This window comes from Sus scrofa, chromosome 15 (assembly GCF_054392235.1).
Source record: "Sus scrofa isolate SSC_HxYL_T2T_F1_AM1 chromosome 15, Sscrofa_HxYL_maternal_Yorkshire_Landrace_v2.0, whole genome shotgun sequence".
Lineage (NCBI taxonomy): Eukaryota > Metazoa > Chordata > Mammalia > Artiodactyla > Suidae > Sus > Sus scrofa.
This window is the reverse complement of record NC_139397.1, coordinates 151,318,760-151,329,087: the sequence shown is the minus strand read 5'-3', so window position 1 is coordinate 151,329,087 and position 10,328 is coordinate 151,318,760. Positions and strand designations below refer to the sequence as shown.

At 45.4% G+C, this 10,328-nt stretch overlaps 1 long non-coding RNA gene and 1 other non-coding gene across 2 annotated transcripts; one reads left to right on the top strand and one right to left on the bottom strand.

Annotated features, from left to right (window-relative positions):
- Window positions 1-1,549: 1,549 nt before the first annotated feature.
- Window positions 1,550-9,165, top strand: LOC146396229 (uncharacterized). Its single transcript, XR_014829624.1, has 2 exons — window positions 1,550-1,846; window positions 3,625-9,165. It is a non-coding gene; the product is annotated as an uncharacterized LOC146396229 (long non-coding RNA).
- Window positions 3,083-3,152, bottom strand: MIR7141 (microRNA mir-7141). The gene has a single exon (NR_128457.1). It is a non-coding gene; the product is annotated as a microRNA mir-7141 (primary transcript).
- Window positions 9,166-10,328: the final 1,163 nt, after the last annotated feature.

Here is a 10,328-nt window from a genome sequence, read left to right as displayed (position 1 = left end):
CTCCCTAGGAAGCAGCTCCTGTCATACAGGGAGTGAACGGTGGCCATGCCTCCGGGTTCCCAGTCGTGACTCAGATGCTTCCCAGCCCACCTAGCCACCGAGGCAGGGGAGCACAGCATCACCCCACCACTCGGTGGAAGATCCAGGTCAGTGCAAGCAGGGTGTGCAGACACGGAAACTTGACATGAGCTGGTTGCTCACATGGTCCCTCACAATGCCACCACCTGCTCAGCCTGTGCTTGTAACAGTTCATAACAGCCAAGACATGGAAGAAACTTAAATGTCTATCAACAGAGGGATGGATAAAGAAGATGTGGACTATACATAAAATGGAATATTACTCAGCCATATAAAAGAATGAAATCATGACATTTGCAGCAACATGGGTGGACCTAGAGATTGTCATACTAAGTGAGGAAGTCAGACAGTGAAAGACAAACATCATAGGATATCACTTGTATGTGGAATCTAAAAAAAATGATACCGATGAACTTACTTGCAGAACAGAAACAGACTCGCAGACTTGGAAAAACTCATGGTTGCCAAAGGGGACAGGCTGTGGGGTGGGAGAGGGAAGGACTGGGGGTTTGGGATTGGCATATGCACACTGAGGCATATGGAATAATCGGCTGATGGGGACTTGCTATTGAGCACAGAGAACTCTACCCAAAAGGGGAAGCATCCATCAGGACATTCTCAGCATGTTGGTGAAAATAATCAATAAACAATCTGTAACAGGAAAAAGACGGTTTTATCTGAGCACATCTGAGAACTATAGCCAGGGAGACGGCCTCTCAGATAACTGAGAAACTGCTCCAGAGAAGCATGGTTTTCAGCACAGTCTTATATCTTGTCAGAACAAAGGACATCAAAAAACTCAGAGAGTAGCCTAAATGTCCATCAACAGCTGGGTGGATAAAGAGGATAACACACACACACACATGCACACATGCACCATGGAATACTACTTAGCCGCACAAACAATGGAATGATGCCATTTGCAGCAACATGCATGGACCTAGAGATTCTCATACTAAGTGAAGTCAGACAGAGAAAGACAAATACCATATGGTATCATTTACATGTGAGATCTAACATAAGCTACAAATGAACTTAGCTAAAATCAGAAGAGACTTGTGGTTGCGGGCGGGGCGGGGGTGGATGCAGGGGGAGGGCGACTGAGAGTTTAGGATGAGCAGATGCAAACAATTACATAGAAGATGGACAAGCAACAAGGACCTGCTGTAGAGCATGGGGAACCAAATTCCACATCCTGTGATGAACTGCAATGGAAACGGATATGAAAAAAACCCAAACAAGTCACGGATACACTCCTTCAAGGTTTCAAAAAGAATAAGAAACGTCGAGTCAGCAAGTACCAAGCAAATCCGTGTGGCCTTGGCACCTGGGAAGGGATTCTTATCATGGAAGGAGCACCAGCATTGGTGTCCCGGGAAGGGAAGCATTTAATCTTTGTTTTTCACGTGGCCATTCTTTACTTCTGGCCAACGCACCCTTATTAAAGCAATCTATGTTTGATAGGCTGCTTGAAGTGGCGTAAAAGTCAAGGTCCCTCATGTATAAGCCAGAATGACTTCCCCAGACTCAATATGTGAACATTCTTTTATCAAGTAATAGGGGAGAAAGTGGCAAGAGGTGAGTTAAGACGTTGGAGGGGAGTCTGAGGTTAGAGAGAAAAGGCACAGACTTCGGAGCAGAACAGGTTGGACCTGTATCTCAGCTTGAATGTCTGCGTAGCACCGAGGAAGTTTCCCGACCTCTCTAAGCTTCAGTTTTCTCATCTGAAAAAGGGGTTCATTGAGGTCATGTACGTGGAAGATTCACGGTAAACTGCGTGACTCAGTATACATTTTTGTTTTAACTCTTTACTGTTTACTTTTCTATTACAAGGCAATGTTTTTCTTCGTTATCAAAAGGTATTATAAATATTCCTGTTAAAGCTGGAAGCTGCTTTGCATTTCTGTGATTTCATATTTTAGTGGAGAATGAATGGGCGCCCTGCCCTCTACTTGTAAACGGCTTTTTAAGTTTGGGATTTTGTTATTGCAAGTTCAGATAAGTCAGTTTATTTGGACGGGTTTATACATTACATAAAGTTTTATTTTAACCCAAGGGGGATCTGCTGGGGATTGTGGTATAATGAATGAAAGCGCTGATACCTAAAGAACATTAAGCTTGAGATCAAAAGCCACGTTCAGTCATCCAAGGAAGCTGGTCTTGTATGAATTAGCCATGATTCATCTCAAGGAAAACTTTTGTTGCTGGGTTAGTCATGGAAAAACCTATGGTCTAGTCTGGCTTTGGAGTTGGCAATTTCACATACATTGTCTCACTTAACCCTCACAACTGTTCTATAAAGAAGATGTGGTAGTGGAGACGGGACAGTGAACCCATTTTACAGGTGAGAAAATGAAGTTCTCAGACTGGAATGGCTGGGTCAAGGTCACGCACTTGATGAATGAAGACTCCTGGTCTTTTGTCTCTTATCTTTGTTTCACCACATTTTATCTTCTGTGAGCTCCTCTGTGTGTTCAGAGGAGAACTGGAGGAAACTCAACCGCCTTAGTTACTGAATGACACCAACCAGCAGGTGTGACCCCACATATACGAAAGGAATCCTTTCAGTGTGGTTGGCTAGCTCTTGTCTTTTGACAAACCACCCCAAAGATGTCACGGTTATGGCTTAAGCACCTTCATAAATACACATTAGGTTGCAAGGTATGAAATTTGTTCTATTTTAAAAAAGCAAGATTGCCTTTCTCTTGGGGTCAGTGCTACTAAAGTTTTCAGGTATGCGTATTTCTCTTTTTTTAAACTGAAGAATGGTTAATTTACAATGTGGTAGTTATTTCATGTGTACAGCAAAGTGTCTCAGATTTATATATATACACACACACGCACATATACATACATATATCTGAGTATTTTCAGACTTTTCCATTCTAGGTTAGGACAAGATATTGAATATAGCTCCCTATGCTATATAGTAGATCCTTCTTGTTTATTTTACACACATTAGTTCTAGTTACAATACGTCCCTTAAAAATGCACTTGCTGCCTAGGAACGGTTTGGACGTTAAGAAGGATTCATATAATAAAATATATGAATTGTTCTTAACGTCCAAACCGTCCCTAGGTAGCAGGTGCAGTTTTAAGGAATATATTGCAACTAGATCTCTCCTGAGGTTTGCACCCTGAGGGTATTCCTGAACTGGTTGAGAATGTTGAATCACGGCCATGAAAGTTGTTCTTGGATGATGTCATGATGCCCTTCCACGCACGATGCCCATGGCTTTCACAGCACAAGTTCATTTTCTTGGCTTAACTGACACTCGCTGTGGTCCAGGGAGATAGGCAGAGCAGGTACAGTATCTGTTTCATGGACAGAACGCTCACCTGTCCGAAGGCATGGAAGGGAGACCTGGCTCTGACTCTGCTCTTTCATGCTATAATTTCCACAATATTCAGGAAGATACTTATACTTTTGTGTAAGGCGGCTGGTTTGAGATCATTCCTCCTGCTGCATTTCAGTAAGGGGAAGATCTGGGGAAAATAACTACAGTACAGCTGCCACTACTCAGTTCTCCTGTCTCTCTTTCACAGGCGTTTGTCTGGGAACTGTGGTGAGCACGGCGAGCCATCTGCTCCTTGTCAAGCCAGTTGACTAGCTCCTTGTGACCTCCTTATGGATGTGCTTATGGAGAAATAGGGGGTGGAGCCTAGTGGAATGAGGTGAATTACTAGCTGACTAATGATGTCCAAAGGGACTGTTGACTCAGTCACCTCGAGGTCTCCAGGCTTTGTGCTGCTGCTCTCTGTCTCCAATTCTAGACTGCTCAGCATTTTTATAAGTGCCACGGATGGAAACACAGAAATCACTATTTTCACACTTATGAATAGCCTGGAACGGGAGGGAAGGTGATGAGAACTGGCTTGAAGGGGGCTGAATCTGTAAAAACCCACTCTAGAGGCATGAATGAAACACTTCTGTTTGGGTCTGTTTTCTACCTCCTTCCCATATAAGATGAAGGAATAATAGTTTGTAGCAGCGTGTGGCTAACATCTTAATAACTTTAATCAATGTGAATATCAGTTGAATCGGAGTAAACGCTGTGGTCTGCCCCCTGAGAAGCTGGTGTGAGATCTACGAGTTGGTAGAAACATGGCATTGAGGTGGAGGTCTTGTCAGACCAAAGGAACTGCCGCTCCATAAGGAGCCCATTGGTAAGCGGTGTCTGGTGCCTAGAGTGTGGGTGTGGTGCCAGGCCCTGGCCCGTGAGGTTGCTTCAAAGAAACACAGCTCTCCCACTTGGCAAAGAGAAGATGTGGGAATAAGAGGTCAGTGGTTCCTTCCTGAGTATCTGTGAAAAGCTTTCCTGTAGAATAAAGATTATTCCTGTTCTTTTTCACTCCTAAGGCTTAAAACCAGATGGGTAGATGGTTGACGATGAAGTGGGCTGTGTGGGTTCCAGTTTTTCCAGACTCTACAAACACTCGGAAGGGCAGACTGCAGATGTGGGTTGGACCGTGGCTTTGATGCTCACGGGGAGCGTTTACTCAGGAAATGCTCCACGGCAGAGATGAAAGCCACGCTGAGCTTTGAAGAAGGAAGAGGTTTTGGGTGCAGGCTTGAAGAGTCCCAAGAAGTCATTCAAGGGGCAGGAAGAGATGGTTATGCATAGGAGTTTTGTAGTTGAATTTGCATTTGAATGCCAGCTCTGCAGCGTGTTAGCTGTGCAACCTTGATGCCAACAGAGTGATGCTCCCCAAAGGTGAGCACCCACGTCCTAACCCCTGCAGCCAGGGAATATGTTACATCCCGTGGCAAAGGGGACCTGCGGTTGCAGTTGGAACTAAGTTGCTGTAAGTGGCTAGGGAGATGCTTTTGGATTATCCAGGTGGATCCAATATAATCACAGAGGTCTTTAGAAGTGGAAGAGGAAGCTGGAGATCAGAACCAGACTCGGGGATATAACGGAAACAAGGTCAGAGAGAGAATGTGTACTTAGCTTTGAAGGCAGAGGAAGGAGACCATGAGCCAAGGAGTGCGAGCCGCCTCTGAAGAAGGAAAGGGCAAGAGAACTGTCTCTCCTCGAGCGCCCAGGAAGGACCCAGTCCTGCCACATCTTGATTTTCACATGGGAAGATCTACTTCTGACTTCTGATTTCCAAACTGTGAAATGATAAATTCGTGTGGTTTTCAGCTACCGTGTCTGTGGTATTTGTCATAGCTGCAATGGAAAACCAGCACATTTGGTAAGACATTCTGGAGAGGGTGGAAAAAAGGGCACCTCCTACGCTGCTGGCAGGAATGTAAACTGGCACAACCACTCTGGAGGACAGTATGGAGGTTCCTCAGAAAACTAGATATAGAACTACCATATGAGCCTGCAATCCCGCTCCTGGGCATCTATCCGGACAAAACTCTAATCCAAAATATACATGCACCGCTATAGAAGCGCTATTCCAAAGAGCCAAGACGTGGAAGTAACCTAAGTGTCCACTGACAGATGAAGGGATTCAGAAGATGAGGTGAGGAGCTGCCATTGCAGCATCAGAAACGAATCCGACTAGTATCCATGAGGATGCAGGTTCGATCTCTGGCCTCGCTCAGGGGGTTAAGGATCCAGTGTTGCCGTGAGCTGTGGTGTAGGTGGCAGATGTGGCTCAGATCTGGCACTGCTGTGGCTGTGGCTGTGGTGTAGGCTGGCAGCTGCAGCTCTGATTCAACCCCTAGCCTGGGAACCTCCATATGCTGTGGGCACGGCCCTAAAAAGACAAAACGGGGGGGGGGGGACATATATATGGCTGAGTTACTTTCCTGTACAGCAAAAATTGGCATATCACTGCAAATCAACTAGAATAATAGAAAAAGAAAACTAGCACATTTGGGTTAGCCTGACTTCTCAGAGCCAGTTTATTTTTTATTTTAAAAATTAAATTGTCTTTATTTTATATTTTTTCCATTTTTAAACTTTTATCGCAGTATAGTTGATTTACAAGTTTGCGATAATTTCTTCTGTACAACAAAGTGAGTCAGGTACACATATACACACTTAGAATCAGTTTTTTTAATGTGTAAACTAGAGCTATAATAAAACCTATTTCCTGGGAGTTCCCTGGTGGCCTGGAGGGTTAAGGATCTGGCATTGATACTGTGGTGCACGTTCGATCCCTGGCTGGGGAACTTCTGCATGCCACAGGTGCACCCCAACAAACAAAAATACCTACTTCCTAGAATTCTTGCGAGTAAAGTTCCTAGTAGCCTACTTGACATAGTGTGTGTTTTCAGTAAAACAGCAGCCATCGTCACATTCTGAAAGACTGTTTTATGTGTGAGTTTTCCCCAGCATCATTAGCTGTCACACAGCGCCGTACCAGTGATTTGCTTAATCCTTTCCATCTTACGGGACCTCCCAACACATCCCTCGCTTCCCCTGCCTCAGAAAACATCACCACTAGGATACAGCCCCTCGGTTACTGGCTCTCTCATTTCAATTTCTAGGAAAAGACTCATTGACCCAGCTGCCCTGTTTGGGTCAAGGACCTACATACCCACTTCTAATATGATTGTGTAGATAACAGGAAACGGAAATTTCTAGAAAAGTGGGGCTAAGCATGTTGTGCAGTTTAGTCTAGAGTCCACTGCTTGGCTGCCTAGTACACAGGCGTGCGTGCAAGTGTGCACACACATATGCATACTCATAGCATCCAGAGGTAAATCACAGAGCTAGAGCTGCTGCTGCCAAGGGCAAGGTCTCTGGTCAAACCCACTTCTCCCCACACACAGCCTGACGAGCTGCAGGTACATGTCCTCACAACCTGCCACGCGGGCACTAAATGTCTGTATATCTGATGTGAACTGGGGGAGACAAAACACGATGGAAGTTGGGAAGCACCGTCTGAGGTCAAAGGGCCCACAGGCACTGCCTTCGTCCTGTCTGAAAAAGTACTGCTTGTCCCTTTGTTGACACGTTGCTCTGAACAGGGACTGAACTGCTTGGTAAGTCCAAGTAGTGGCTGCGGCCTCTGCCTGTCAGAACAATCTCCTTGTTCTACGCGCCTTCTGGGCCAGGCTTAAGTGAGGAAAGGATTTTCCTGTGGGTGTGTGTGTGTGTGGGGGGGTGTGGACCGCTCATCAGCCTAATCCATTCCTGGGCTGCGTGGAAAGATCAGGAAAGATAGGAGGGCATGCTGGAGAGGGATGGAGGAATCTTAAGACTCTCTGAGCTATGCTTGGACTTTTCCTAGTGCTTTAGGTACTTCAAATATTGCTAAGATTCCTTTCTAGCTTATTTTGTGGGTACACCCTTGTGAATTTTTAAGGCCAGACAATCTGGATGACCATGATGTCTGTTCATCAGGAAACTGCCCATGCTTGGGCACCTTCGGGGCTTTTGAGTCTCCTTAGTTCTGAATTTAATGACCAGCAGGAAGTAGGCGTGGGGAAATGAACAGGGTGAAACTTGGGGGTTTGCTCTCGAACACGCCCTGGACTGCAGCCCTGCCTCCTCAGGGAACGTTCAAATCAAATCTGCTTATGTTTATAGGTTCCCTTTGTTTAAAATAAATATGCTGGAGTTCCTGTTGCGGCTCAGCGAGTTAAGAACGCCGTGAGTGCCCATGAGGACCCAGGTTTGATCCCTGGGCTCGCTCAGTGGCTTAGGGATCGGGCACTGCTGCCAGCTGCACCGTAGGTTGCAGATCCAGATCGGATCTGGCATTGCTGGTTCCCATTCGACCCCTTAGCCTGGGAACTGCCATAGGCCGCAAGGGCAGCCCTAAACAGAAAGAGAGAAAGGAAAAGACAACAAAAGGAAAATTTCAAATGTCTACCATGTTCTAGGCACTGTTCTTGTCATTGTGAATGTACGCACACACATTTACATACATATGTGTGTGTGTGAATACACGCACATGAACAAAGTAGCTGTCTTCAAGTAGCTTCCATTTTAGGGGAAAACATTAGCTAGAGACTGAAAGCTGTTTGGTAAAAATCCATCCTGTCTCCTCTCCTTTGGACGCACACCCAAACTGTTTCTCAAGGTCCCTTAAAATCATGTACAGACATATGGCCAAATGGGCCAAAGCGCTAAGTCCCGATTTCAGGCCTGGACAGTGAAACCTCCCATGCACCCATCTCCCCATGGTTTATTGGCTTGTTTTCTGGATTCAGGGGGTGGTGCAGCCACACAATGAAAGGAGTTAGGATCCCCGAAGGACGACACGAAGGAGGGTTGAATGGTCAACTTGAATACCTCCCAGGCCTGTTATGTGAGCAAGAAACGAAAGCGTCTTATGTTGAGACACTGAACTTTTGAGCCTATTTATTATAACATCAGTTTTGCCTGCCCTAAATAGTCAACAGCAATCGGCAAATGAATGCATATTATGTTCAGCAGTGATAAGTGCCTGAAAGAAAAATATAGCAGAGGAGGAGAAATGAGAGCAGTGTGCGTGCGTGTGCCTGCATGCGTGCGTGCGTGTGTGTGCGTGCGTGTGTTATAAATGATGTTGACGGACGGCCTTTCCGAAAAGAAGCTGTTTCACATATACACGAGGGACTAGGACTCAGTCATAAAAAAGAGTGAAATGACGCCACCTGAGGCAACGTGGACGGACCTGGAAATGATGATACTGAGTCAGACGGAGAAAGAAAAATGATGTCACTGATACGTGGGATCTAATAAAAGTGATACGAATGAACTTATTTAAAAAATGGAAACTGACTCACGGACGTAGAAAACCAACTTATGGTTACCTCAGGGGAAACACTGGCAGGGGGTGGGTGAGGATGGGCTGGAGGTTTGGGGTTGGCGCATGTGCGCTGAGGGGTGTGGAACGGACGGTCAGCGGGCTCTGCTGTGCAGCACGGGGAACTCTACTCAATCTGCTGTGGTAACATATGTGGGAAACGCATCTGAAAAAGAACGGACATGTGTGTGTGTGTATATATATAAAACTCGGTCCTATAGCAGAAATTAACACAACATTGTAAATCAGCTCTGCTTCAATAACGTTTTTGAAAATGAAAAAAGCAAAAAAAAAAAAAGCCTTCAACCCCCCAAAAATAAACTACATTGAGATCACCGGTAAAAAAATAATAATAAAATAAATAAAATAAATATCAGAGTGTAAGTAAAACTAAGCCTATGGTTGGTCTTATGAAGATCATAAAACATATAGTAAAATATGTGGTTTGAGAAATATAAAGAGCTGATGAGAATAATTTACAGCTCCATTTTAAGCCAATAAGTGAGAAAAATGATGTTCCATGTATAAAGAAATAAATATAATATAGGTCATGGGGCCAGAGCTTACAGCATCCTCTGGTCTGTTTGTGTATGTGTGCCTCTGGGTGTGGTCTGCTTCTCTTAGAAGGATGGTATGTGGGTGGGTGTGTAGTGAACAGGGGAGCATCTATGAATAAATTTTGTACTTAATAAGGCCATTAGACTTAGTCTGGTCAAACAAACAAACAAACAAATAAACAAACCCAAAGGCAAAAACCCCCCAAAACACAAAACAATTTTAAAAAGAGAAAAGAAGCCATTTGTGTAGATACCCTGAAGGAAGTGGAGACGTGAGCCAACCTTGACAGCACCGGATGGGAGGGAGCTGGGGGTCACAAGGGAATATTCCAGGCAGATGTTTCCAGGTATGCATTTGGTTGGGCCAGGGCAGCTGGTGCCTTGACCTTCTCTGCCTCTTCCCAGATATCCTCTTTCCAATCACGAGGATCTCTCCCCCCCCCCCCGCCCCGCATCTCTCCGGAGGGGTGTGGAGAGAGAATGAGCCTAGGGAAACAGGCTTGCTAGTCCCCTTTTGCTGAACCTATTTCCTATCTGTTAGCACACAGGGGGACTCACTGGCTCCCACATGTACCCATCCATCTTGCAGGCGGTGGGTCCAGACAATGAGTTCTGGCCAAGGAAAAGGGGGTGTGGGGGTGTGGTCTATGCCACTGAGATAGTAAAAAGCCAAGCTCTTTCCTTCAGTCTCTCCATGGTGAAGAGGAAGCCCTGGGTTCTTACAATTGTGGAGGTTGCTTCCGTCTGGGTCCTTGAATGACTGTGTGGAGCAGAGGCCCCTGATGTGCTCAATAGGACAAGTAATGTGAGTAAAAACGAAATGTATGTTGGATTAAGTGCCTGAGATTTTGGAGTTGTTGGTTCCTGCAGCATAACCTAGCCTTCTCCTGGCTGCCACTGCTCCTCTAACCCATCTCCCGAAAAATGGTAGAGAGAGACTAGCTGGTCTCTCACAGCCAATGAATCAATGTACGTCTTTACAAAGTGCTGCCATTG